Genomic DNA, 25,544 nt, shown 5'->3' on the forward strand with positions numbered 1-25,544 from the left:
TAATTTATTGAGAAGGAATGGCAACTTCCACCCAAGTCTTGCCTTTTAATGAATCAAGAATGAGTTATGATGTTGATATAGTTTGCACTGAATTGTTTTGCTTAAGATGGACAAGGGAATGATTTATTTGAAATGTTTTGTCTAATTTGAAGTAGAATTTATTTATTTTTCCAAATAACATTTTTCATGAAACCAAAGCTGTGTCTTGCACTTGACTAATTAATTGCAGAACTTCAAAAATTGATAAGAGTTGAAATTACATACTTCTTGTCAGATATGAGCAATTGTGGTCAAGTGGTTGCTGGAAACCTAAAAATTATCACGAAGGACAGCAGCTCAGTACTGCTACCACAGTGTTTATATACTAAACCTCCCTATTTTGGCAAAAAACCAAACACTGAGGGTGTCTCTTTGACTGTACATTGGAACGATGAAACATGTCTAAATGTTATTGCTGTAGTAAATTCTACATTTTCCTGCGACACTCAGGCTAATATCCACAGCTGGTCATGCTGCAGGCAAACTCTGCTGCACCAAGTAGGTCATGTTGCCCTATTCTGATGTTGCACAATTCATAATTATGCACATTCCTAACTGTGCAACTACACATTAGATGGAAATCTGCATGAAGATGGCTTGCTTATATTTACGGATCTGCATTGCACATGTGAACACTCTACCCACATTTGCTCTGTGCTGCTCCATAAAGCAGGTCCTACAGAGTAGACACAGCCACAGACTCTCCCTGCAATAGTGACAGGCACACAGAGGGGCACACACACATACACACACACACACACACACACACACACACACACACACACACACACACACATGCATACATACATGTACGAGTGCATAGACACACATGCACAAACATATGCAGGTGCCCATTCATGCTGCCAGACACAGACACACATAAAGCTACATACACACTTCGCATACCCATACCCCCAAAACAGCAGATATCAAGGGATGCTCCTTACAGCTACCAAAGTAATAACGCAGCTACCAACTAACAGCTACTGTAACAGCTGGCAATCTACCTGCCAAAGCCTGCCCCATGTCACTGACCCCTGGCCAAATATAGGTGTCTTTTTTCTTTCAGACATGGCTCATTTTGTGTCAGTGGATGTCAAGCTCGGTGACCTAGTGGATCATGAGGCTCACCTATCCCCCTTCAGACATATCTACTGCAAGTCTGGAAATGTAGTGGCTCACAAGTTCCCCCAGCCCTCTCTGTCTGCATCTGCGACAGGCAGACAGACACACTCACACACATACACACACACACACACACACACACACACACACACACACACACACACACACACACACGCATATGCACTCACAAATGCAGCTATACTCACACACACACATACTCTCATGTACATAAAGCCACCATCACACTCATATTCCCGCATTAAGTACAGCCTATCTGGACTGGCAGTCTGCACAGGAGGAATTAATCCGGCTTCCCCACTGAAATGGGAAGGTTGAGATTGCTACCTCATGATACTTACATCTGTTCTACACTGCCCATTGGGATAATATGCATAGTGTGCAGTCAAAGCCATCAGTACTATGCAAGTATCCTGAAGATGCAGAGCACCGAGTGATTTAACTCATTAAGATATATGCTGTATAGAATGTTGTACCTCTAGCAGCCTACATATCCTTGCATTCCACAGTATTTTCTGAAAATCAATTTAAAAAGCATAAGATAAACAAATGTAAATATTTTCAGAATAATAAAATCTATTAAAACTGGTTAAATACTAATGTTATCAGTAAGAAGTATTCAATACAGTAAAAATAGTATATTTGTAGTCTTTCTATAAATATGATAGTATATTATAATATATATAAACCCAGAATTATATTTTTTGCTAAAGTTTTAAGAATTGTCAAATTTTGGAAACTGTACGACATACATATAGCCTTATAATACTTTTATTAACCAGACAAAAGCTTTCACATGACAGCAAGACATTCCCCTCTGCATGCATGTTTATTAAAATATTTACCAAAATATGAAAACGTGTTGAATTGTATAATTACCAGTGCAAATAACACTGAATGTCTTTATAGATTAGCAACCTATAGGTTCACAGATTTGTACTAGGCTGTCATCCACCATGGTTTTTATAAGCCTAGCCATGCAACTCAACCCAGTTTTGTCCTAAAGTACATATGACTTCACATACAATGATCGAGATTTCATTTGAAAAGAGTCAGAGATAGACTCCACTTCTCAGATGGAAAGCCTGTTCATTAGTGCAGGGATCCTTTGAGACACATCAGTTTCTCCAGGATGTTTTATTTGTGTCACAGGCAATGATCAGGTGCTTGATCTAGTGTTCCTTGTGCAGTATTTCTTGCAAATGTGCAAGAAGTCTATCAGAGCTGGGCCTGAAGATGTCTTATATTCCAGACACTTAACATGAACTGTGTAGGTCAGTGTATTCATACCCTAGATTCTCCTGGTGATAAACCTTTGATGGTGTTCCACCTGTTGTAGGTACTGGTTAGGTCTATGCCACACGGGGTATTGCAGTCCCTAAATGGTCTGATAAAGCCTGAGTAGAGTGGTACTATACCTTCCGTGGTTGTGGCTGCTATGCCTTTCCTTATGAGATGGGCGGGAGCACATAGACTGACTTTCTTACTATCTTAGCTACATGCTGACTAATATGTGTTCAAAAATGCCTAACTACCAGGTCAGCTCTTAGGGCTCTTTTATTAATGGACTAATTAGCTTGAGTGGATGACTTCCCAAAGAACAGTAAAGTGCATTTTTTTGCACTGAGTTCTAATCAGTGGCTCTGGCACCAGTCATTTGCTTGTGCCAGGCCCATTTGTAGGATGTTAGTGTCATGGTGGGGGTGGTGTCTATAATAGCTCCCAATTTACAGTCGTCTGTGAACTTGGTGAACTAGAGGTCTTTGGCATTAGCCTTGACTTTTGAGTTGAGATGTAGATGCCAAATAGGAGTGGGCACAACACAGTGCCCTCTCGTACTGCACTGGACTCTCTGTTGGGACTGTCACTGTTCCTATTTGCCATCTGCTTAATTGATATTAATACTTACAGTACAAATATCAATGACAGTTTTCCTCAACATCCAAGGTTTTACATGATTCACTGCTATAATAGTTTGTAAGTAACCTGATTTTTGAAATATTAACTACATATAGAAATATTTCTTATGTTCAGAATTACTAACAAACAGCTAGCAATATCTCCAATACAATGTAGTATAAATGGACATTCACAATGACTTTTCCTGTCTCCCAATGTGGCATTTCACACCATATCTTGTATGGCATGTGGGTCTCTCAGTTATGTAAATATAGTCATAAATATGAAAGTATTAATAAGTGGCAAACCATGATATATTTCTCTAATGCAGAACATGGTAGATTAAGAATCTTGGTGCAGTTTTGTTTATAAGTCATTGCGCTTTCTAATACTGCCCATTATTAGCTGGTAAGTCATTTAGTTAAAAAAACAGATCCAGAAAAGATGTGGATGCCATAAGGAGCTGTGGGTGTTAACTGGAATTATACAAAAAAGGCACCATAGGCTTGAATGAGTTAAAGGGGCTCATTAGAATAGGCTCTGCCCCACATTCTCTCGTGCCATACTGCCTTGCACTACTGGGTAAAACACATTGCCTTGCTCCATTAATGTAAACATTAGTTTCTATGAATCACAAGTCCCTTGTACATATTGCACATTTACTTGTGTACATAGTATGCAAGCTATCTGAGTTCCACCCCATGTCTTATGTGGAAGAAGGAAAAGTTCAGGTTTTGTATGTTGGTACCAGAAGCATAAGTATGTGAACATCCAGGGGCTAGTAAGTAAGAATGTTCTATTTAGTAAGGTGACAGGAAGTGCCTAGCAGACATAGCTATGTGTGATCCCACATGCATTTACACTTACGGGATACTGCACACAAACTGAAATATAGATTATAGACATTTCATTGCCAGAACAGAGATGGGAATAAATTGCAATCGACAGTTCTGTTTTGAAACTGGATAATACTGAATGTATACATTTGCTACCATTTTTTATATTAGTAATTAATAATTTGTATTGAATAGCTAGATTCTTAGTGATAGTTGCCTGATGAGCATGTTAGAGCAATTCATGCTTGCACTGTAATTTTCAGGCTCCAGTTCTGCGTACACATTTACAGTCTTCTTGAATGTTTGATTTTTATTTTTACTTTGGAAATCATGTCGCCCCATGTAGAAATTGTCTGTTTCAATATACATAAATTCCTGAAAATTTTACATCATTCAAATTTAAAATTATCTTCTAAGACCCCATTTTAGATCTGCATGCATCATCTTCCTCATCATCATTTAGAATCAGCTGAACATATTGTTTATTCATCTTAAGATTTCCCCCCTTGACTTCATTTTAAGAAAGTCACATTGATGTGCTTATTCTTAGCCCCCTAAGAACTCTAGTAACTTTTAATCAGACTATGCATTTGTTGTGTTATCTCATGTCTGGCCATAGTTCAGTCCTGGAAAAGCTAACCCCCCCCCCCCAAAAAAAAAAACACACTTTTATAACTTCCAAATTTTTCATTTACTGGGTCAAAGTTTAAATTAGAAAAAAGATAATTTCTAATATGGTGTTAAAATGTGCATGTGTTTCATATTGCTATCCACCATTAAAGGCAGGGATTACATTTTTGTTGTGTTGATTTTTCTAAGGTTTTATATAATTATGGCATGTCTGTTGTTCAGTGCAACGCATGCTAATTATTTGAACTAGGTGAGTCTTATAGAAACTTTTTCTTTTTTTGCATAGCACAGAATTTCTAGAGGTCATAAATGCACAATTACATTTGATTATAAAATGAACTGCCTAAGTTCTTCCGCTTGTGTGGTTATCTTCACACTCTTCTGAAGCATTTATGGGTGGAACACTTCTTGTCTGGTATCTTCCAGTCACCTTTAACTCTTAATATCATGGGAAATGAGTCATTCTCAAGGGTGTGCTAAGGAAACGATTAATTCTTATAACAGAAAAGTGTCAGATAAAGTCTAATTTTTAAACAGTACTATAAAAAATTATGACCGTATTAAATATGAAACTGCTTAATTTGAAACTAATCATTCTCTTAAAACTGTTTTATATTGCTTTAATAATCTAATTATCTCCAGTGAAATACAGCTTAGGACATATGTGTGTGTGTGTGTGTGTGTGTGTGTGTGTGTGTGTGTACACACACACACACACACACACACACACACACACACACACACACAGGCACATATATCTGTGCATGTGTGCACAAGTATATATGAATATATTAATGTTTTAATGCTTTAATGGGGCAGATATTTTTAATGTCTTAAATACATAACTGTAGCATAATTCAAACTTTAACAAATATTCTGCAGCTGTTAAAGTATTTAACATACATGTGACATACAAAGAGTATTCTTTGTATTCTTATATTACACAACAGATTCAAGTAGAAAGGTGTTCATCTTCTTAGGTTGGAAGTCATTGGGGTAACATGCTTTCCATTGTAGCACAGTATGTCTGATAGATTGCACTTGTCACCACAGTTTCCTAAAGAGAGGAAGAGAGGTAACCTTGAGCCATTTTACCTTCATTATTTCTTACCATACTCCTGTGACTGCTGCATTGCGTAGATCTCTCTGAGATATCAATACCATGGAACCACCATTCTTGTGAAGTCATCAGAAGTTTTAACCTATGATGTAATCCCTCTAGCCTTCACTTCAGTTCTAACCACTTTCTATAGTGTCTATGGTCTCTGCCTTTGGTCTTCAAGTTTTTGGTCTGTATTCAGCTGCCTCCAATTTTTAGACTTCATAGCTGATTTTTTTTTGTGTGTGGTGATACACTTAATCCTTCCTTCACCTCTTCATTAGTAGAACTGTGTAACAAAGAAATATTTAAACATATGTTTGAAGAAAAATGTCACTTGTGTATAAATGCCCATGTTCTTTAGTACCAGACTAAGCTGGAAATAGATAAGAACATTTCTCTGAATGTCCTAAAATAAGCAGATACTAGTATTGCCTTTAAATGCAAGAATCAGCAGAGGCAGATTTTAAAAGTACTAAAAATAAGAAGTCAGCAAGCTTTTTTGAATGCAGTTTCATATTGTTCAATAAACAATGAAATAAAGTCATTGGACTGCTTCTTATACATGACATAATCCGGCATCATAATAGTTAGCATTTATTTTATACATTGCTGTACCTATTTTAATTTTATAGAATGTAACCTGCACAGTGTGCTTATGGTGTATTGTAACAATAAACAATGATTCACTGTTCATAAAGCAGGCATTATCCACATTAGCTTTGGTATGGCCACAAGGACAATGCTCAAATGTCCACACATAATCATTACAGATTATTATCCAACAGCCCAGACATAATTTGTGCTATAACACAGTAGTATTTCTGCATATGTTTGTGTAATTTTTGTTCTGCAAAATATTTTTTTATTGTTGTTGTTTTAATACAAAGACTGTTCTCATTTCTCATATGTGCACCTATTTTATTAATTGTATGTTGCAGCTGATTTGTATTTTTGAATTTTTGTTTTGGTACTTTAATTTCTGGTTTAATTGACTAAATATTCTTTCTTGACTAATTTCTGGATTAATTGACTAAATATTCTGTCTTGACCTATGCACATATGCCATTAATGTGTGTGGTCAGTCAGGGGTGGACTGGGCATCTCAGTTCTGACGAATGCCAGAAGGCCTAGTGCCAAAATGGGCCAGTGCTCTTCTTTTTTGTCTGAGGACTGATTTCAAAACTGTCTGGATTGGGAAGACCACAGGGATCAATGAAGATGTCCAGAAGTCATTGCGGTTTTAATCCAAGGAAAAAGGATGCTGACTGAACTGTGAAGTCAGCAGACTTTCATGTAATATGAGTACGTGCATTACGTGGCTGTCTGTTAGCCCCGTTATTCTTGTGTTCTCTTCCCGCACTTTAGTTGTGAGGGAGAGAGACAAAGTGGAGAGACGAGTGGTCAAAGAAGAAAAAAATCAGCAATCTCAGTGGATTAATGATTAAACTTTAAGGTAAGTTCTCAGTTTTTTACTTCACCTGACAGGACCAACCAGATAACTGCATTTTTTCCTGGCAGGTTCAACCAGTTACTTTCTGTAGATTTTTTACTTGCTAACCAAATGCTTTCTGCAATTTTTTTTCTGGTAAGGTCAATCAGATAATTTCTTACTTTCTTTCTTTCTTTCTTTCTTTTTTTTCTTGCAGAGAAAACCAGTTAATTTCTGTATTTAATTATTTCTTGACAAGGTCAGCCAGATACTTTTAAATCTTGGTGTAGTCTCCTATATAAAATATCTTTCTGGCATCCTGGGCCTGTACACTGGCTGGGTCAACCAGATAGTAGAAGGTTAGAGAAAATGGGCCGGTGGTTCTGATGGTGCCAGTCCACTGCTGCTTTCAGTTAAATTTCTATAGCATTTGTGATGGTTATCTGTGCAACTACCAGACAGAGATATTTTTATGGATTTAACCAAAAATACCAGCAAAATACCAGTGACAAGTTAATTTTTAAAGAGGAAGAAACATTTTATGCCAAGTGAAAGCAACAGCACAGTTTCTTCTCTTAAATCCCTTTGCCTGATGTTGGGGTATTCAGTAGCAGGATGGTGCCTGCAATAAGCAAGTACACTGCTAGTATTTTATGAAATCTCAAAGATCATGTCCTCCGTGATGGAGTATAGCTTCTAGGGTGGAATGCTGTCTGTCTGTACTATGCAGTATCAAGACTGGATGCACCTTGACCAGGAGATTGTGGAGCACATTGGTTGCATCCAGGTGAGCATTCCAGGCAAGGGTTGGAGGCACCCATGGACAGTGTGGTCTTCTCAGGTGTGGTGTGGGTCACCTTTTCTGCACAGATGTACACACCTGCAATGTACAACCATTCCTTGACTTGGTTATAATGTCTGGTTTTCCAGCAGCCACAGGGATGAACTAATGGCTACCAAGTGGATTACAATTGCACATATTCCCTCCTGTGTTCTCTGCAATGGCTGAAGGTCTTTATGCTGGACATGCAGCACACTAAGCAACATTTACATGATCTGATTAGCATCAGTCTGTACTTGGATTGCAGTCCTGCTCATCCACTAACTGATGCCAGGGTGACACCCACATCATGGAGTATTTGGACCTAATGACTCTGATTGCCACCAATTTGCTTTTTCCATTGACATGATTGTGCATCTCAGAGGTGGCATGGCTCTCTGGTGCTGACTGTGTAGCTGGTATGAGGATGACACAGATGGGATATCCTACACTAAATGCAGGTGGTGCTAGAAGTTCATCCCAGACCTCTGTGGTCCCTCAGCTGGGGGAGAAGGGTAGAGTACCCTCCATTACCAGTGCTGCTGACAGTGTCACCATATCTTTACACTGTGCCAGATGCATGGTGCCATCATTGTCATCATCTAGAGACACACTGACTTCAGGCATGGACTGTCTTGCACTGTCAGTTCCTCCCCAGTGGAACTTGGGATACATGCATATAACATAACAATAAAGTTTCTACACTCCTAGACTATACATAGCCTATGATCACATATATACCATGTGGTGCAGGTTATTTTTATTGCAGACCAGATGCCCTTGGGTGACTGAATTGTAGAATGATATGTCTTAGCAAACTATACAGAGGTCTTAGGCAATGTCCCATAGGAAAGGCATGTGCCACTACTCACCTAGTCAGCTGCAGCGTTCATATCCCTGAATTATATAAATAAAGCATGTGTGAGTCAACCATGCAGATGTGTTAGACAGTGCCCAACGGGACAGGCTTATGACACCTAAGGCAACACCAACAGGTAATTGGCAGTCCTGATTAGTCCAGCTCCCAATTACAGTCACCACTGAGTATTAATGTTTGAGCTGCTGATGTGTTGGAGAGATAAACTCAGTGGTCAGTTGTCCCTGTCTATAACTTTGGTCTTGCTCTTGAAATGGATGATCATGTAAGTGTCCCTGCAGTGCAATGCATCAAATATCTGACTGTGAACATCCAGCACATTGAAGTCTTGCACAATTCATGCCATACATGGTCTAAGAAGGCCGTCTCTGTCTGCTTTAGCTCAGCCAAGTTTCTCCTGTCATGTATGCATATGGCTTGCAGAAATACTCCATTCTCTCATGTGGGGAGCTTTTACAAGCACTGACAGTCTTTTGGTGCTGTGATAGCTGAGGTATGACTGTGAGTACATATTTGGAAGAAGGCAGATATTCAGGACCACTTCACTGCCCCTAATTCTCCTGTGGTGGGCACAACTGTGTCCACTGCTATGACTGTGCCATACTATAGCAGCTCTGCATATGTAAGTCAAGAATGTTCTCCCTTGTGCCAGTGTCAACGGCCCAGTGTGTGCCTGATGTAGGCGAGGCTCAGTATCCCTATTAGCCAGACCGCTGTGTATCTTTGCAACACTGCGAAGATAGTCATACTGAATGACTGCCTGTATGCTCAATCAATAGACTGCAAGCTGTCCTGCCTGTTCTCTGTACCCTGGATGGTTGCACATAACCTCAGGACTGCAACCTGGCCTGACTGAAACATAAGTCCTGGCTGTATACTAGCCACATCAAGACTGTATACCTAGGATCCTTCAAGTTACAGTCCCCTCATAATGTCTCAGATCCCTTGTGTGCCATGTTGTGACAGTATGTGTGTGGCAACCATGCACCCTTGAGCAGTCACCACAGTGGCAGTGTGTATTACCAGTAGTTATGTATGCAATCATGATTTCTATATATCAGTATACTCAACTATATACTTTCTTCTATATTCTGTGTTGCTCAGTGCAACAGTGCCTCCCACAAAATGACACCCATGCTTTTTATTCTACTACATTGGCACAGGAGTTCATAGGGAAAGCATTATGCTAAAGAGGTGACTTAGGAATATTGTCTCTGAAGCATTCTGAAGATGCAATGTGTTATCTGCTGTATTCTGTACTACAGGGCTCTGTCTGTCTTGTGCATGAGCAGTGAGATTGATTAAGGTGTGTGCAGCCATGGACCCTGGCCTTGCTACAAAAGATTTGCATTGCATTAATGACCATGGTCAGCATGCTACCGAACATGTACACTGCGTATCTTTCAACTTTCCCTTTGGTATTGACCAGGTACATTGCACTGCCATATAAGGGTATTATACTAATATGCTGCCTGTGGATACATGTTATATGATGCCCAATACAGAAAGCACCATGCCCCAGCTATCGTTTTCACTCAGGAATTTGACCTGGTGAGTGGGACTGGCTTCAGTAAGACCTGGCTTTTCCAGAACTTCTAGTGGGTGTAGCAGGGAGACCTCCTGCTGGGGAAAATCTGTTCTGAAAAGTGGAGGCTTGGCATACATCTGAAAGGGTGTTGTCATGTTACAAGTATCAGTCCATTTGGATAGCAGTGCCTTTATAAATAAAGTAATTTGAAGAGGTGCCATCCAAACCTCCATCAATAAAAAGAAGAGGTCAGGGAGGCAGCTTTCCTATTGCAGGATGGCTTCTGTATTTACTGAGAAACTGTACTGTAGATAAATGTATATCACAATATGCCATTGGCATGCATATGCTGGCTTATGAGCATATTATTTCTGTTTCACAGCAGAGGAAGGAATAATGGCAAGTCGGATAGCCTATGAGGAGGAAAGTCATAGGTTCATAGGTTCATAGGTAGGTACTAGGCTATTGGACCTAGGGCCTAAATAAGCCTAGCCAAAAGGTACCCTGGCTTTTGCCACCCAAGAAAATTATTTTCCTGTGCCACTGTTGAGCAGAGCCACAGAAGTGATCACAGGGGTGAATTTCCTATCTCCCATCCAATCATCAAGATTTTTCTTGAAGAGTGCTAATGAGGAGCTTTGTTTGATATAGATAGGTAGTTTGTTCCGGAGTATGGGAAGTCTCTGGGACAGGAATCTATCCCTCCAGCATGTTCTGTTTATTGTGGTGACAAGGTTTAGGTCCCTAGAGTGTGTAGCTTGTAGGGATTGGGATTTCTTTAAGTGGAGCATGTCTGAAAGCTCTGGGTTTGACATAGCTTTGTGTGTTAGGCAAAGATTGCCTCTGTGTACTTGGTGACTGCTTCAAAGAAGTTTATCAGGTTTAGGAGACATGATCTGCCTTTTACAAACCCGAACTGGGTGGGGTCCTGAGTTTGGAGATTACCAATGTCATTGTTTATAAGTTCCATGATGACGGATTAAAGCTGCAGTTTTTTTAGATGGTCTGCGTAGGGCATCTGTTTGAGGCTGGTAATCCTTTTTGTGAGGTATTTCTGCGGCCTTTCCAGTTGTTGTAGATGTCTTGTGAGGTACATACCAAAAGGGGCATTGTACTCTAATGGGTCTAATGAGTGACGAGTAGAGGGGAACAATGACCTCTTTTTTCCTGGATGAGAAACCTTTTGTGATGAGGTGTGCCACGTAGAAGGATTTCCTGACAACTGTGGCGATGTGATTATAAAAGGAGAGACTACTATCCACCTGTGTCCCAAGGTCTCTTATCACACTTTTGGTGTTAAGTAGACTACCGCATACGTGGTAGTTCATGGGTACAGAGTTTTTACCAAAAGGGATGACAATGCACTATTTGGCATTGAGCTTGAGGCCATGGCTTTGATACCAGGCATCTGTCTCAGCGAGGCCCTTTTGTAGGATGTCCACATCTTTTGGAGTTTTGATTATGGCTCCTAGTTTGCAGTCATCTGCGAACTTCATTAGCCAAAGACCTTTTGTGTTAGACTACTTCAGAGAAGTAGATACGAAATAGGAGAGGACCCAGGACTGAACCATGTGGTACTCCACTTGTCACTGGTCTGAAGTTGGATTTGGAGTCTGCTACTTTCACAGTGTTGATTCTGTCAGTGAGCCAGTTGGCAACTCATCTTGTGACACAGGGGTTTATACCTAGTTTAGAGAGTTTATCTATAATTCCAGAGTGGGGGATGGTGTCAAAAGCCTTGACGAGATCTAGATAGGCTGCGTGAACCACCTTACCCTCATCTACGGCTTTGGTGACTGCTTCAAAGAAGTCTATCAGGTTTACGAGACACAATCTGCCTTTTACAAACCCGAACTGGGTGGGGTCCTGAGTTTGGAGATTACTAATGTCATTGTTTATAAGTTCCATGATTATACGTTCCATAGCCTTGCAGACCAGGCTCATTAGGCTAATGGGGTGATAGTTTCAAGGGTTTGTGGTGGCTCCCCCTTTGTGGAGTGGGATAACCATCGCTGTGCGCCATTCAGGGGTACATAGCCTGAGGTGAGGCTATGATTGAACATGGTACTTAGGTGGGGTGCCAGTTTGTTCTGTAGTTTATGTAGAACACAGCCTGGGATGTTGTCAGGTCGCATGGATGCTGTGTTCTTGGCTTTGGATAGTGCGTTTTTTACCTGTGCAGCTGTGATTACAGGAACTTTGCATTCTTCTGGTATAGAGATGGGCCCTTTAGGGGATGACAGGTGGGTAAAGTTAGCACTGAACCTATTTGCCAGGATGTTGGCAATATCAGTTGGTTCTGTATATTTAGTGCCATTCTGCTGTCACTCAGAGCAGATTTGAGTTTTGCCATTGAGATTCTTGACATAGCTATAGAATGCTTTGTGGCTGTCTTTAGAGTCAGTGGCGATTTTGTTTTTGTAACTAGCTTTGGAGGATTTTATGAGGGATCTTAGCTTCTCAAGCAGATTTATATGTGAACTGTACTGCTGCCTTTATTGTATTTGTGTTTAAACTGCTTAATACAGAGCTGAGCACTTTTCTTCATTTTACTGTTTAATTACTACTTAATCATTTATTAGCTTTGTAGCTAGGCAGGTTTCATCCATTTTTACTGTTCTACTTTCCTAAACTGTGGCAAATATCCTTAACATTTTTCATGTCTGCATAGCTTTAAGATTTTTTTTTTAATATTACTGCTGTTTCTTTGTTCATTGCCGCTGGACATTACTTTCATACATTTACTATGTTGTTGTACTATATAATGTGCTGTTTATATTGCATTCCTATCCCATAGTACACTTTTCTATAATATTGGTTCCCTAGCCATTGTTTTACAATGCTTTCCTGACCTGTGTTTCTCCTTCCAGGGCCTGTCGTAATAAAGTACACCAAATCAGACTGCCCCTTGTATTTATGCTTTGTTATATTCTTTTTTTCATTCCTGTTTTTATTACTTTGCTTTATTCTTTTGTTTTTGTTTTTCTCTCCATTTATTTTCCTTTATCTCTCCAGAACTAGACATAGACCAGGCAGCGGTGAGACAATCGCACTCTGTACAGATCACCAAACTGACTGATGGGTTCACAACAGTCTCTGAGTCTCTGTCTCTCCAGAATGGTGAAGGTCACCTGCAGAGGGTAACCTGGTGGGGTCACTTGTGACCCCCATTGCTTCTTCTCAAGTGAGTCACATAAGGTTCTTAGATAGTGGTGTGAAAGGACCATCTTGTGCAATTTGGTAGGAGGTTCATCAACTCTTGAGAACTGGTGTGGTATGGCATATTGATGCCTGAACTAGCGCTCTGGATCACCTCTTCATGTGATTGGGTATCTCACACAGCCAGCTGACCCAATCATAGGGACAGTAGCATTGGAGCCTGCCTCTTATGTCAGCCATGGAGGAGGCTGACTCATGGGCAAGTTCATCACTGGGCCGATACATCGGTCTTAGTAAAGCAGTCTCATTAACTCCATCTTATCCCCTGTTATAATATTCCCTTTCCTTGTGTATCACTCCACCTTCTTTGTTTGTAGCTCAGTCCTGTCCATAACCAGTTATTCACCCTCTGTCTGCATATCTCCATCCTCTTCCCCCTGTTGTGTCAGTACCTTCACTGTCAGTCTTTGTCTGACTGCCTCTGCTACCATCCTAATGCTGCTTTCTACCCATACTGTTCCCCATGCTTCCTTCCCCCCTCACTCATCATTCTATAAAGATGAAAAAGGTAGCCTGTACCTAAATAAATAAACCCTTCTTCCCCTACCCAGATAGCATTCATGTCTTCTGATTGTCCTTCTATGTGTTCCTCTACTTGCTCTTTCCCCTTTGAGACTGTCCTATCAGCCTCTTTCCTTCACATCTATAAAATAACACTAGTCAATACTTTGTTGTGTAGCTGTATTAAGGGCTCCATGCTGTGTCCATGTTGCAGATATGCAGAGCTTTGATGCACATGTGAATGCACATAGTATCAGGAATGCTAGACAGATGCCAATATACTTAGGTTACATGACTACACATAACATTCTCAACTCACGTGTACATTGAAAAAATTTGAATAAGATAGCACTGGAAACTAAGCGCTCAGTGAGCTAGCAAGCATAGTTGAAGACATGGGAAAAATGAAATGAAATGAGTAACATAAAGGCAGCAAAGAGACCTGGAGGACAACAGAAATGGTACAAGAACTGGAAGAAGAAAGGTCTGCTCAGAATGAATGAAGCTAGGCAGCAAGGTCACAGGACTGCAGAGCTAGAAAATGTTATAGGATGGCTAAGCATCAGAATAAATGATGCCCAGAAATTTGCTACTGCTGTTCAGGGAGTTCAGATTATGTTGGCCTAGTAAACAGTGGTTTTCAGGCTGTCTCTTTCATTTTTTTTTTGAAAGATTACTCATGTTGTGAGCCTTAATCTCATTGTCATCTCGTACTGTGAACTGCTTTCTGCTCTTGCTGTAACCATGTTTGACCAGTTTTTACTGGAGCTGACTCCTTTCTTCAGTCCCTTCAAACTACAGGGAAGTCTGACTTAATTCTAAAATTGTGTTTAAACATCAGAGGCAAGTTTTTTAATTTCAGTGCATATTCCTAATTAGGCATAACCTAGTTTGGCAATGCTTGGGGGTCATCTGGAAACATTGCTAGTAATTATTTTGTGAGAAAGAGTAATTTGTTGTTGTTCTAGGAGTTCAAGCTACTGCTGGTTTAGTGGCAGGTTGTATTCCGATTGTCTTTTTTCAGTTTTGTGCTTATTATATAATGTGGTGGCTTATGCACTGAGGTAGTCTGCTGTATGCCACTGTAGCTGATACTGAACATTAGCCATCAAGTTTTTTTCAGTAGTCACCCATATAGTGACTCAACAAACTTCTTGGGTACTTGGCCTTTAGTAATAGGCTCTTTGAGAGGTTCAATATTGCCTTATTGTTAAAAGGTGCATGCAGTTGCATGAGGTTGCTATCAGTTGCTGGTTGGAGTATTTCCTGGCTACGATATTGCCTGTAGGTTGAGTGCATTTGTGCTGGGCCACTATTAGTTATGCACTGTGACCTTAATGTCACTGACTTGCTATCAGTTGACATCTTATGACTGTAGCAGTTGATGTACCAACTGTGCTGTTCTCACACAGTGTGTGTATGCATGTGGCTGTGATAAACTGCTCTTTGTTTTTCAAAATTAGCTGTGCCTTCACCTTGCTTAGCTCTCCTTCAACACCTTACACCTACAAAACAGTATATCTTGAGCATTGAACTAAACTAAATACAAGAATTGCCAGGACTAAATGGAAGGCAAACCTGATTGCATCCCTTATATTGCCAACCTTGTGGCACTTGGCACTTCAGGTAGTGTAGGAACTGCCATATACTCACAATAATTGAAATTGTACTTGACATTAATAATTCAGTTTTTTGAGAGGTGCACATATATATGCAAACTGAAGGCATCCCTCTCACTGAAAAAAATGGAATGTGAGTGTCAAACAGTAACACACACATCTCATCACAACCACACTAAATTGGCTTGTAAAAAGTCACTACCAAAGCCTCCTATGAATAAGAAGACTGAGTATCAGCTGATACCTACCACCACTTTAGCTCCATGATCACTTGTAGTAAAAAGGCTACCGAAGGTAGACCACTAAACATATAAAACAGTCTAATACATATTACATTAGCAAAAAAATACAGCTATGTAAGTTGAACTTACCATAATAGTAGATGTTTGAATGATCACTGCTGCAGTAGCCTTAGGTATATGGGTTACATCCTACTAAGGATATAACAGCTGGTCATCATCCAAAGCTTCAGGGCTCCCTCCACACACCCAAAATGTCAAACAGTTTGAGCTGAGCTAATTAAAAGACAAGTTGGATCACAAAACCCTTCAGAGTTTTCATGCCAGCAGAGGGATGAAGTATAAGCCCAGAAAGGACAATGCTAGGAATAACGAAAAATAAATGCCTACACCCTTGCCTAAAATTGCACAACAGAATATAAGAGGTATGGAGAGAGGAAGTGACTACTGCAGCAGTGATCATTCGAACATTTACTGTTATGGTAAATTCAGCTTTCACAACTGTATTATGTTCTTCATGCTGATCATTGCTGCCGTAGTCTTAGCTATACAGGTAGATTGCCATAGCTAACTATATATGGGAGGTGAAAGGAGAAGGGTCCAGGAGAATGGTCCTAGCAAAACTTGATCTAGAGCTAGAGAAGGAATCAAGCTTATGGTGTTTTGTAAAAATATGTACAAAGGACCAAGTTGCATCTTCTAGAATCCAATCCTTTCCAAAAAGCCATACATGAAAGAGTGGGTCTTGATTCTGCTTGGAAATTATTTGTTATGGTGAGTATAACAAAAGGTAATAGCCTTACATAACCATTTAGAATTAGTCTATTTTGACACAGGTTGCCCCATCTTCTTACCTTCACAAGACATGACAATTGATCAAAAGATCTGAAAGATTTAGTTCTGTCAGCATACTACCTGAGTTGTCTATGGATGTCCAAGGTATGGAGTGTCCTTCTTCCTCATTTTCAGGTTCAAGAAAGAAAATGGGGAGATGGATAGTTTCATTTAAAGTAAACGTGGATACCACTTTAAGCATAAAAGGACTAGTTCAAAAACTCTCCATTCGTAGTCCGTATCCAAAAGAAAGCAAAAAGCATCAACTGAAAAGGCTGAAACTAAGTTTATTGATTAAGCACTTTCATTTCAATACATTAGAAACTTCTTAAGAATAAAAAAACACATATAAGACACCCTTATAAAATCCCTCCATGATTAAATTGACCAATAAAATACAAGAACCCAGATAAATGAAATCCATCAATTAAAAATTTAAAGAAACATCTTTTTGAACATCACTAAAAACTTTTTTAACACAATACAAACAAGAAAAATAATACATGGATATATGTATCTATAAAAATGCCCGTATAAACTTGTTCTAAAAATAATATTTAAAAATCACATCTTCAAATGTTTTAATTTTAATAAACAGTTAATTGAACAAGCTTCATTGATACCTGGCTCTTTTGTAGCATTAAGTCTTAACTGCCATTTAAGTTCACATTTATTAAGATGCGCAGCTGTTATTAAAACCCTTTGATCTTTTATAACTTGTTCTAAAACAGTGAACTTAAAGGAATATGACAGAAAATCAGATAATTAGATATTCATATATAATCAGATAAATAGATGAAAGGACTAGTTCTCAAAGAAACCCTGTCACTATGGGAAATGAGGCAGGGTTGACACACTCAGTTACCATTCCTGCAGAGACCAGAGCAATTAGTAAAATTGTTTTCCATGTTAAGATCCTCAAATCAGCCAGATTATCTGGTTCAAATAGAGCAAGTGCTAGCTTCTCTAACACAAAAGTAAGATCCCAAGGAGGGGTTACCAGTTTACTTGGAGGACTCTTATGCAAAACCCCTTTCAAGAACATTTTGACATGCGACTGTCTTGAAAGAGGAGGATCCATAATCAGAAATACTGAAATGGCTGAAAAATAAACTTTGATAGAAGAATAAGAAAGGCCATAGGGTAGTAACTCACACAAATATCATAAAACTAGAGAACAACTAGCGCAGAATGGGTAATTGGCACCAGCTAGCAAACCTTTTCCATTTGCTAATATATGATCTAGTAGCAGGCTTTCTTGCCTCCATTAGTACCTGCTGCACGTCCTCAGAATATAAGTGACTAAAAGGAATTAAGACCTATCATTCAGGCAGTCAGTTAAAGATGATTGGAGTAGGAGTGTATCAAACATCCCTGCTCTTGTGTGAATAAATCCATTCTGTGAGGATGCTTGTAGTAATTGCCCCTGGCCGATTCCAAAAGAAGAGAGAGCCACTGTTGCCTGGGCCAGAAGAGATTCACCACAATGATCTTCTGTGGGTCCTTCTGAATCTTATGGACTACCCTGGATATTAGTGGAAAGGGTGGAAAGGCATAGAAGAACATTTCTGTCAAAAGAAAAGAAAAGGCATCTGTGTTCCAGCTTTCTTGTATAGGGTCCTAGAATAGAATTTTGCCAGTTGATTGCTCAGAGAGGAGGCAAAGAGGTCTACCTGAGGAACTCCACACAGATGGATCAAATCTTGAAAGACCTCCAAATCTAGATTCCTTTCATGAAAGTTTGCCTTGCTCCTGTTCAATTTTTCTGTCACACAGTTTTGCTCTGTTGGAATATATGATGCCTGTAGAATGAGACTGCACTGGGGAGCTATATCCCAAGGTAACATACCTAGCCTGCAAAAGGGGTACAACCTAAATCCCCCTTGCTTGTTGATGTATAACATGACTGTGGTATTGTTTATAACCACTTTAAGATCTTCAAGTCAGACAGACTAGCTGGTTCAAATCAGACTAGATGATTCAGAGAGATGAGTGCCTTGATCAGAGCAGGCATCTCCATGATTTTTAAATGTTTGCATTATCTCCTACACACCCTGCTCATATATCCCTCCTCAAACTGCTCCCCAAGAAAAGTCCAAAGAATCTGTCGTGACTGGCTGCTTTGGAGCAGGTAGGGAGAAGGGGAAACCTGGATTTAAGGATATCTGTTGTCCACCAAAAGATTCCTCTTCTGACAAACCCCAGTACTGATACCTGAAAAGATAAAGGGTGTTGATGCTGGGACCAAAAATATTTAATTTACCATTGTATCTTTCTCATGTGAAGTCTTGCCAGGAATATCATGAGAATTATAGATGGAATAAGACCCACAAATCTGAGGTATTTCCTCACAGTGACTGAGGTCAAAGTGGGAAACCTTAGTAATAGATCAAAATAAAGATCTTTTTTCCTGTGGAAGACACCCCAGGAACACAATCCTGTGTGATGGAGTCAAAAAGACTTTTGAATGTTCTCTTCATATTCTGGCTTGTGTAAGAGATCTCTCACCCAAAGGAAAGATTCCTGACACTTTTAAAAAGAATGCAAATATAAGCAAGTCATCTAAATATGGAGAAATGTGGATACACTGCAGCCTGCAATCAAATATAATTGGAGCTATTCACTGGCAAAAACTGTTGGTGCAGGGATAGTGCAAAGGGTAAGCAGAGAACTGGTAATGTGATCCAGACACACAGAACCTTATACAACATCTGAAATTTGGTTGACTAGGGGTGTGATGATAAGCGTCTTTTAAATTTAGTATTACCAGGAAACCTGAAAGAAGAAGTAACAGGTTGTAAAGTGACATAATTTAGAATTTGGGCACTATCACAAGCATGTTTAGGAAAGAATGATGCAGAACTAGTCTGCAAGCATTTTCTTTCTCTGGCACAAGGAATAGCCTTGAATAAACCCCCTTCTCCACCCGGGAAGGAAGAACTGTTTCTATCATTCCTTGGGATAGCATGTGATGAAGAACAGGTGGAAACAAAAGACTCTGATCTGCAGGATGAAGAATGATCCCCTGGGAAACAAGAATTTCCTCCCACTACCATCTGTAACCCTGATGAATGATTTTTAGAACCCACTTGTCTGAAACAATCTGTTGCCAAAGAGAAAAATGGAGATTCAGGCTTTCTGAAAGAGAAAAGGGGCCAGGGTAAGAGAGTCACAAGGTCTCTTGAATAGTCATTCAGAGTTGTTGTACTGTCCTTGGTTTTGGGAGATTTAAGACTTCTTTTTGGAACCCCCTAGTCACTTCTTAAATATCTGCTTACCTGAATTCTGTTGTGACTGCTTATTCTGGGTTTTGCCAAATTGGATGACAAAAAAGAAAATCCCTTAGACAATTTGGAAAAAGAGGGCTTAGAAATCTTAAAGAGATTCCATGGATCAGCTTGCCCCTTTCATCGCACCTTTTGATCACATCTGCAGAGTGGCCAAACACGAAATCTCTATCTAAGGGAAAATTTAAAATCTCATTTTTACATCACCTGGAAGGTTCTGAGAATGTAGCTATGCAAACCTCGTTAAAACAGTACCAGTGGCCATAGCCCTGGAAGATGTATCAACAGAGACATGCACACACTGCAAACAACAAGTAGTGACATGTGCGGTAGAAGAAACAAAGTTATTTAAAGCTGATTTTTATTCACAAGAAGAAACTGACAGATAAAAAAAAACCTCATGCTTTCACAATTTGTCAGAGCAAACTTTAATGTACAGGCCTGACCATTTAATATTCTTAAAAACAAAGTTACAGATGCATACACAACTTTTTATACCTGTCAATAATTTTCCCATCTTTATTAGAATGAGTAGGACTGGAATTAACTAATTGCTTAGCAACAGTGGAGTCAACTAAGGCTATAGCTGCTGGGTCAGGTTTGGGAATAGTGTATAAAAGATTAAAAGACTGAGGAACATTATACATCCTGTCTGCCTTTAGAGACAGCTGTCTGACTATCAGGAAAATTGTAGGCAGTAAGACACAGACATCCTCTAAAGCAGACAGGACAAAGAGGAATGAGTGTAGGTTCTGGAAAATCCTTCCATAACAACTCATAGTATTTTTGAAGGACTGAGAAACCTTAGTGTTCTCCCACTGAAAACACTGGGATATTCTAGCAATAGTCTCAGAGAAACAGAACCCCCCCCCCACAGGGAGATTCAGTAACTGAGTTATCTGAGTCTGAATCAGAAAATTTAAGACAAAGCTGTGAATCCATTCCTGCATCTTCCTGTTCAAATTCAGAATCTTGAACCTCTTCAGGAAAAGAGGAATCCCTCCTTTTTTTACCAGAAACTAATTTACAAGAATGATGAATAGCCTGAATTTAACCATGAAACAGTCCAAGTAAATTACTCCTATCCAAAGAAATTTGAGGAGGAGTAGATACTTGCTTGGTTTTCTGTTTCTTTTTGACAGGAAAATGGGGCAAACTGTGTTACTAATGGCAGCAGCAGCTGGTTCTCCAGGGATAGTCACAGCATTCTGACACAACAGGGAAACATTCCTTGTTCCTTTCTCAATAATGGCAAGAATGTCTCTCCCTTGCCCACTGAGAGGATTCCTTCAGCTGCAGAGGATGTGGTTAACCCCAGTCCATAATGGCTGTAGGTGCTATTCCACTGAGATCTAGGGTAAAAGATGAGTGGTCTAAGGTGCAACAAATGGCTACAGCAGAGTCACCCACCTGCAGCTGAGGCAAATTGTTAGCCTGCTGTGGGGGCAAAGGCTATTTGCTTAACTTTTTCTTTTTCTGGCTGGAAGAATGGCCAAACATGGAACTGGAAATCTGTTTCATGATCAAAACAAAAATGATGCCACTTTCCCTGGGAAGAAAAGCAGCAAATGTCAATAAAACTACCAGTCCACAAAAGTTACTTTTTTGACAGAGAAGTGCAATAAAAAGCAATTTAAAACAGTATAGCAACACCACAACAAAAAACAAAAAAATTAAACACAATTTCTCCACACAAAATGTGTTTTCAGTTTGTTTACACTACTTTTAAACTGACATAAAAAATGAATGCTCCGTTTAAAAGTATGTTAGTCTCAAGACAGTCCATTAAAACACAACTTTTCTTAAGAGGAAAGTACTAAAACTACAATACATTTAAAAAAGGGAAAGTTTTTTTCTCCAAAGGTTACTTATCTGCCCAGCAAAGAAAAGCACAACCCAATTGTTGAGCCTCAAAAGCCTCAGAGGAGCATACTGTTTGACGGCCGTAACGCTCTTAAAGGCTTTGTGCCCATACTTGTCTTTTAGTCAGCTCATCTTGAGCTACTTAACAGTTTGGGTCCAAGGAAGGTGCCATGAAGCTTTGGAAGCTGGCTGGTTGTTATACCCTTGTCAGGATATAACTCATATAGCTAAGGATACTGCAGCAGTGATCAGTATGAAGAACAGAAGTAATGCCTTTGTAATTTCTGACTGTATTCTCAGTAGCATTGACTCCATGCTCATAAGTCTAAACAGCAATGATGTTACAGTTAGTTTTCTTTCTAGTGCCAAGATCCATGACATTACAAGGACTCTAATGTCTCTCTTACCAGACAAACATGAACTCATGGTAGCCCATCTGGGTGTGAATGCATTGAGACACCAAACCCTAAATGATGTGCAGAGTGATATGTTGGACTTCACCACACACATGGCCAATGCAGGCAAGACATCAGTCCTGTGTTGAATCTTTCATTCTCCCAGAATGATAATTATATACAAAGAAAAGATTATTAGCTTCAGCAAGTGGCTAGTAGTTGGTGTCATTCTAGGGAGGTCAAATATGTGTCAGCACAGGACAAAATGATTGACAGTTCAACTTATTTGGACAAAGTTGGATTGCACTTCACTTTCCATTGCTTTTGCATACTGGATTAAGACCTTGTTGTCCCCAAAATGTTTTTAGGCAGAATCCAACTAATTGACATCCCAATATAGCAGAAATCAATGTAGCCATTTTCAGACTTAAATCAGACCATATCAAGGTGACTCTTCTCAATGCTAGAAATCATAATAATAAATTGTCTGATTTTCAGGTTCTCCTGCAACTTAAACAATTGCATGTTTGTGTAGTTAGTGAAACATAGTTTTAATGTAAAGATAGTATTCCCTCCATACCTGGGCGTTGTGCCTGTCATGCATTCAGGCCTGATGGACTCTACTGTGATGTTTCCATGTTTGTCAAGGAGAATATCACCTCTATACTGATTCCCCAAAGACTCACAAACTGAGCTCATTAAACTCCAGCTTACCCTAAACATGGCAACACTGAAACTTAGATCCTGCCACAGGACTCCCTCCATGTTCCCTATTATCAGGAATGCCTTTATAATGAGAGAGCTTGACTACATCTTAATAAGCTGAAGCACCTATATTACCAAAGAGTTGCCTAGGCCCAGAGATTCTTATTCTGATTAATTGAAATTTCTTTGGAACAGATAGTGAACAAATCATCTGGAGGACATACTATTCCTGACCTGGTGCTAATTAGTAAGGCCACTGCATGCACCGTCCCTTAGTTTCTTCATCCCTGGTTATGTCTGACAATAAATCTGTAACATTTTCTTTCAAAATAAATCTCTTCAGGCAATAATTCCTCCAGGCAATAATTCTAAAGTTAAGGGTTTAACTGACAAACCTCATACTCCATGATGAGGTATTCAGATTAATTTGTAATATCATTACATCCAACATAGACACAGCTGTTTTTTTATACAAAGGAGTTTGATATGTGCCTAGACCTGGATGCTCCTACTAAAGCCAAAGAAAATGGCAAGTTCAAGAAAAGTCACACTGGTCCACTAGCTTAAAATAATCTGTATAACAAGAGAAAAAATCTTAAAGCATGCAAAATATGTAAATGTCATCATATTAAAGACTGATTCAATAATATCTGTAAGGAGCTAAAAGTTACTATCGATGTTAATAAGGCAAATCATCATAAATGAGCACCTGAAGCCAAGGATAATTTTACTTCTTTTTTGGTTATTAGGAAACTACAAAGTAACACTCAGCAGTGTTCTGAACTTAACCAAATGGCAATACGCACTCAGGCACAGTAGGCAGAACAAGTGTACAAGCAGACACATTTTGTTCAAACTTTACCCTGAAATTACTGTCTTAATTCTACAATTTCATGAATCCCTTATACCTCTTAATATCACAAAGGAATACATACTGATGGCACTCTCTAAAATCAAAAATACTACATCCACGGGGCCTGATAATTTACTTAAATGTCTAATAAGTAGCACCAAGTGTGCCCTTGTGGAGCACTGCCTTAAATTATTTGTGCTGAGTTTAGCTGCAGGATTTGTCCCTGAAGTATGGCAAACTGCATTGGTGGTACCCCTACACAAGGACAGCCCTTCCACAGACTCAGGAAGCTACAGACCCATTATCTTGATCAGTTTGGTTAGCAATGCCAAGGAGTGCATCATATCTAACCTAATAAACTATGATAATAACAACAGTATCAGGCTTGATCCACACCAATTTGGCTTTGAAAAGGGAGATCTAGCCTACTCAATATAATTAACTTATTTGAGAAGGCCACATAGACAGAAAACAATGGTTATTCTGTTCACACAGCTTATTTGGATATTTGCAAAGTATTTGACACTGTACCCCTTGCTGGCAATGTAAACAAGCTAAATACCTTAAAAGTTCATCCATAAATGAGGATGGCTGCCAAATGGCTAAAACATAGAACCCCAATAGGTAAGGGGCAGGCAACTAGTGGTGTGTCCCAAGGCTCAGTACTGGAACCCTCTTTTTTGGGATCTGCTTCTCCAATGTCCGGACTGGGAATCAGAACTTTTATTTTTTTTTTTTATTTTCAACATGAAATAACAAAACAAAAAACAAAAAGCAAAAAACCAAAAAAAAATAGACAGCAAGGAATACAAAAAAAAATAAAAAAACTCAATAACTATATACAATATAGACAAGTTATCAGCACATTGCAAATTTATTGTCAGAAATATTATTCTCCAGTTATCACAGCTAAACAACAAGCCTGAATCAGTATATTTCCATGTAAAAAAATGCTTATAACTTTCCAAAACCTTCTTACAGTGACATGGGAGATCACTGTGTGAACTTGATATTTAAAATTAATACATTATGTACCCTAAATCTGGTTGAAGCAAATTCTCCAGACCCCCTATTCATAAAGTTGACATAGTATCCCATTGCCTGTCACATATAAGTTTAACTATGCTTGCTAGGGTCCAGGAACCCCCTACAATGGAGTATGTGGATGGACTAGTCACAAGATGGATGCCCATAAAACAAAATTCCCAGCCTTGTACGAAATTATAACCAAATAATTTATTCTCCTTCTGGAAAAGATATTCCCACTATTTTTCAACCCTAGGACAACTACAAAACATATGAATATTACCTACCTTTTGCAGTCCACATCTGCGACATCTATCATCTTGCAACAGCCCCACCCTAAGCTGTCTGCATGGGGTAATATACTGTAGGTATAAAATACTCATTGCTGGTCAAATTATTTGGGATACCGCTTAAGATTCCCCACCACTTGTCAAACCCCTGGGTTTTTGAGAGCTTTACATTCTCTTGCCTGTTCTGTTTATTGCTAAATATGCATTTCTGGGTATCTGCTTTGTTCTCCCAAATGTCTCTATAAATCAAACTAGTCCTACACATTCTACCTCTTCTCCACTTAACCCGACACAAAGTTCTTCTGGCATCATCAGGAAGATAAACTTTATAAAACCAGATATTTATTATCTGTGCATATGTAAATCACTCTCTATTCCTGAGATTATACTCATGCCTAATTTCAATGTAA

Source organism: Protopterus annectens, chromosome 10.part0, assembly GCF_019279795.1.
Source record: "Protopterus annectens isolate FY-2018-M chromosome 10.part0, PAN1.0, whole genome shotgun sequence".
NCBI classification, from domain to species: Eukaryota; Metazoa; Chordata; order Ceratodontiformes; family Protopteridae; genus Protopterus; species Protopterus annectens.